Source organism: Triticum aestivum, chromosome 7B, assembly GCF_018294505.1.
Source record: "Triticum aestivum cultivar Chinese Spring chromosome 7B, IWGSC CS RefSeq v2.1, whole genome shotgun sequence".
NCBI classification, from domain to species: Eukaryota; Viridiplantae; Streptophyta; class Magnoliopsida; order Poales; family Poaceae; genus Triticum; species Triticum aestivum.
In genome coordinates, this window is record NC_057813.1 from 440,876,351 (window position 1) to 440,882,036 (window position 5,686).

Genomic DNA, 5,686 nt, shown 5'->3' on the forward strand with positions numbered 1-5,686 from the left:
TTTTGTACAATGGTCGCTAGGTCGGCGAAGCATGTAACTTCGCGACGACTTATGGCGTTTATGATTCCCTTGTCCGTGCAATTGTTGCAAAAAGTTGAAATTGCACTTTCTTCACGGCAGTCCTTTATCATGTTCATAACCAGGAGGAATCTGGCCCAGTAATGATGTACTGTTTCATCGGGCTCTTGCCATATTTGAGATAGATCGCTTATGTTTGGGTGGGCGGGTGGAATTAAGTTCGGAACCCCGCCTGATCTGAGGCTCAAAGGCCAAGAAGTTTCCGGATTTGGAAGCTTGGTTTGTTGGATGCCTTCCAACAAATCTGGTCCGGTGCCTGACTTTAGGTTCAGTATTTGATTGATGTCCGTCCCTCCGCGGGAATCCGGCATGGAGGGATCGGGAATCCGGACGTAGCTGGTTTTTAACATAGAAGAAGAGTCGCCGCATTGTTCCTCTACCACAACAACGTGGTGGGTAGCCTGGGGAGAGTTAATTTCTCTCAGATCGTTTTTAAGACCAATCTGATTGTAGTCTGTAGCGACTCCAAGGCGGCGATGCGATCCAAGAGCTCATTTACGGAGGAGAGCTCAATCGGATCTAGCTGCTCAGCGAATTCTGAGCTGACGTGAAGATCGCTTTTGATGACCTGAGAGGTCATCGTCGGAGCGGTGGCCGAACAGGCGGTCATAAGAAAACCACCTAGCCGGATAGTTTGGCCGGCGGCCAAGGCTCCCTTGACGACGGCGCCGTCTTTAAAGACGGGAAAAGGCATCGTTCCTGATTGCGACGGCACAAAGGAACTCTCAATGAAAGCACCAATGTCGGTGTCAAAACCGGCGGATCTCGGGTAGGGGGTCCCGAACTGTGCGTCTAGGCGGATGGTAACAGGAGACAAGGGACATGATGTTTTACCCAGGTTCGGGCCCTCTTGATGGAGGTAAAACCCTACGTCCTGCTTGATTAATATTGATGATGTGTATTACAAGAGTAGATCTACCACGAGATCAAGGAGGCTAAACCCTAGAAGCTAGCCTATGGTATGATTGTTGTTCGTCCTACGGACTAAAGCCATCTGGTTTATATAGACACCGGAGAGGGCTAGGGTTACACAGAGTCGGTTACAATGGTAGGAGATCTACATATCCGTATCGCCAAGCTTGCCTTCCACGCCAAGGAAAGTCCCATCCGGACACGGGACGAAGTCTTCAATCTTCTATCTTCATAGTCTTGGAGTCCGGCTGATGATGATAGTTCGGCTATCCGGACACCCCTTAGTCCAGAACTCCCTCAGCCTCCACAGAGATTAGACCTGTGTTCGGCTCCACCGCCGATGAGTGCGGCCTGCGGGGCGGGGTCCACCCCTCCGTCCTTGGGTAACACAACCTGCTCCAGATTTAGATCCGGGGCTGCTGCAGGGATGATGTCCTGAGCATTGTCCGACAACAGGTCTAGGCCGTGCTCGTCATGACTGTCCGGTGCTCCTGGCACTGGCCCGAATCTGTCAAAGATCAAGTCTCCACGAATGTCCACCATGTAGTTCAAGTTTCCGAACCTGATCTGGTGGCCAGGGGTGTAGATGTCGATCTGCTCCAGATGACCAAGCGAATCGGCCCACAGTGCGAACCCGCCGAACACAAAGATCCGTCCGGGGAGAAAAGTCTCGCACTAGACCGTGTTGTTGGCGATTTAAGACGCCATCAAGCCTTGAAGCGACGACACAGAGGAACTCTCAATGAAAGCACCAATGTCGGTGTCAAAACCGGCGGATCTCGGGTAGGGGGTCCCGATCTGTGCGTCTTAGGCTGATGGTAACAGGAAGCAAAGGGCACAATGTTTACCCAGGTTCGGGCCCTCTCGATGGAGGTAAAACCCTACTTCCTAGTTGATTAATATTGAATATATGAGTAGTACAAGAGTAGATCTACCACAAGATCGTAGAGGCTAAACCCTAAGAGCTAGCCTGTGATGGTATGATTGTAATTGTGATTGGCCTTCTAAGGACCATCCTCTCTGGTTTATATAGACACCGGAGAGGGCTAGGGTTTACATGGAGTCGGTTACAAGGAAGGAAATATAATATCCGGATCGCCAAGCTTGTCTTCCACACAAAGGAGAGTCCCATCCGGACACGAGCCGAAGTCTTGAGTCTTGTATCTTCACGCTTCAATAGTCCGGACGATGTATATAGTCCGGCTGTCCGGATACCCCCTAATCCAGGACTCCCTCAACTACGATGAGACTTTCTCACCCATAGCGATGCTTAAGTCTGTCTGATCATGTTAGCAATTGCCGCATTTTATGACTATGAAATCTGGCAAATGGATGTCAAAACTGCATTCCTTAATGGGTTTCTTAAAGAAGAGTTGTATATGATGCAACCAGAAAGTTTTTGTCAATCCTAAAGGTGCTAACAAAGTGTGCAAGTTCCAGCGATCCATTTATGGACTGGTGCAAGCATCCCGGAGTTGGAATATATGCTTTGATGAGGTGATAAAAGCATATGGGTTTAGACAGACTTTTGGAGAAGCCTGTATTTATAATAAAGTGAGTGGGAGCTCTATAGCATTTCTAATATTATATGTGGATGACATATTGTTGATTGGAAATTATATAGAATTTCTGGATAGCATAAAAGAATACTTGAATAAAAGTTTTTCAATGAAAGTCCTCGGTGGAGTTGCTTATATATTGAGCATCAAGATCTATACAGATAGATCAAGACGCTTGTTAGGACTTTCACAAAGCACATACCTTGATAAAGTTTTGAAGAAGTTAAAAATGGACCAGTCAAAGAAAGGGTTCTTGCCTGTTGATACGTCTCCAATGTATCTTTAATTTTTTTATTGTTCCATGCTATTATATTTTCTATCTTGGATGTTTTATATGCATTTATATGCTATTTTATATGATTTTTGGGACTAACCTATTAACCTAGAGCCTAGTGCCAGTTTCTATTTTTTCCCTTGTTTTTGAGTATCGTAGAAAAGGAATATCAAACGGAGTCCAAACGAGCTGAAAATTTATGGTGATATTTTATGGACTAGAAGAAGACCCCGAAGCAAAAGAGTTAGGCCAGAAGTGTCCCAAGTCATCCATGAGGGTGGAGGGTGCGCCCTAACCCCTGGGCGTGCCCCCTACCTCGTGGTTGACTCGGGGACCCCCCTAACGTGAAACTGACGCCAAAAAATCCTATAATTACAGAAAACCACAAAAAGAAACGAAGATCAGGAGTTCCGCCACCGCAAGCCTCTGAAGCCACGAAAAACCAATCGGGACCCTGTTCTGGCACCCTGCCGAAGGGGGATTCATCACTGGTGGCCATCTTCATCATCTCGGCGCTCTCCATGACGAGGGAGTAGTTACCCTCGGGGCTGAGGGTATGTACTAGTAGATATGTGTTTGATCTCTCTCTCTCTCTCTCTCTCTCTCCCGTGTTCTTGATATGGCACGATCTTGATGTACCGCGAGCTTTGTTGTTATAGTTGGATCTTATGATGTTTCTCCCCCTCTACCTTCTTGTAATGGATTGATTTTTCCCTTTGAAGTTATCTTATCAGATTGAGTCTTTAAGGATTTGAGAACACTTGATGTATGTCTTGCATGTGCTTATCTGTGGTGACAATGGGATATTCACATGATCTACTTGATGTATGTTTTGGTGATGAACTTGCGGGTTTAGTGACCTTGTGAACTTATGCATAGGGGTTGGCACATGTTTTCGTCTTGACTCTCCGGTAGAAACTTTGGGGCACTCTCTGAAGTTCTTTGTGTTGGTTTGAATAGATGAATCTGAGATTGTGTGATGCATATCATATAATCAAACCCGCGGATACTTGTGGTGACATTGGAGTATCTAGGTGACATTAGGGTTTTGGTTGATTTGTGTCTTAAGGTGTTATTTTAATACGAACTCTAGGGCTGTTTGTGACACTTATAGGAATAGCCCAATGGATTGATCGGAAAGAATAACTTTGAGGTGGTTCCGTACCCTACCATAATCTCTTCGTTTGTTCTCCGCTATTAGTGACTTTGGAGTGACTCTTTATTGCACATTGAGGGGTTGTTATATGATCTAATTATGTTATCATTGTTGAGAGAACTTGCACTAGTGAAAGTATGAACCCTAGGCCTTGTTTCGAAGCATTGCAATACCGTTTTCGCTCACTTTTATTACTTTCTACCTTGCTGTTTTTATATTTTCGGATTATAAAAACCTATATCTACTATCCATATTGCACTTGTATCACCATCTCTTCACCGAACTAGTGCACCTATACAATTTACCATTGTATTGGGTGTGTTGGGGACACAAGAGACTCTTCGCTATTTGGTTGCAGGGTTGTTTGAAGAGACCATTTTCATCCTACGCCTCCCACGGATTGATAAACTTAGGTCATCCACTTGCTACTGTCCTACAAAACTCTGTGCTTGGAGGCCCAACACGAGTCTACAAGAAGAAGGTTGTGTAGTAGACATCAAGCTCTTTTCTGGCGCCATTGCCGGGTTGGCTAGGTAAGCGGCACTCACATCCCGTCAATAAAGCTCTTTTCTAGCACCGTTGCCGGGGAGGTTAGTGCTTGAAGGTATATCTTCAGATCTTGCAATCGAATCTTTTAATTTCTTGTTTTATCACTAGTTTAGTTTATAAAAGAGAACTACAAAAAAATGGAATTAAGGTTGCCACATATGCTTCATCTTTTTAATGTCTTTCGTGAAAATGATGGAAAAGAAAATTGTGCTCAAGTGTTAGAAGAAGTCTATAAAAATGTTTGGCATAATTTTTTTGAATGATGCATGATTGCAATGTTGTTAGTATGAATTCTTCGAATATCCATGATGCTAATGATATGCAAAGACACAAGCTTGGGGATGCTATGTTTGATGAATATGATATTTTTAGTCCCCCAAGTTTTGATGAGAATATTTATTATGATGAAAGTATGCCTCCTATTTACGATGATTATGTTGATGAAAGTGGGTTCGGAAGAGTGTCAACTTTAGGAAGTAATGATCCAACTATTTTGGAGGGTGTTGAATCTTATTGTGATAATTATGAAAGTGGATTTGGAGAGGTCATGACTTTATTTAGTGATGAATCCACTATTTCGGAAGAGGTTCCAATTGATTATGAGAACAAAGTTGCTATCTATGATGATTATTGTGATGACATGTATGCTATAAAGAATAATGATAACCATGAAACTTGTCATCTTAATTTTAATTTTCAATTGGATTATGCCTCGCATGATAGGTATTTTGTTGAGTTTGCTCCCACTACTATACATGAGAAGAAATTTGCTTATGTGGAGAGTAATACAATTTCTATGCTTGTGCATCATGAAAATAATGATTTATGTGATAGTTATATTGTTGAATTCATTCATGATGCTACTGAAAATTATTATGAGGGAGGAACATATGCTTATAGGAATTGCAATAATATTAAGTTTCCTCTCTATGTGTTGAAATTCTTGAAGTTATGCTTGTTTTGCCTTCCTATGCTAGTTGATTCTTTCTCCCATAAATTGTTTGCTCACAAAATCCCTATGCATAGGAAGTGGGTTAGACTTAAATGTGATAGTCATATTCTTCATGATGCTCTCTTTGTGTTTCAATTCTTATCTTTTATGTGAACATCACTGAAATCATCATGCCTAGCTAAAAGGCATTAAAGAAAAGCGCTTGT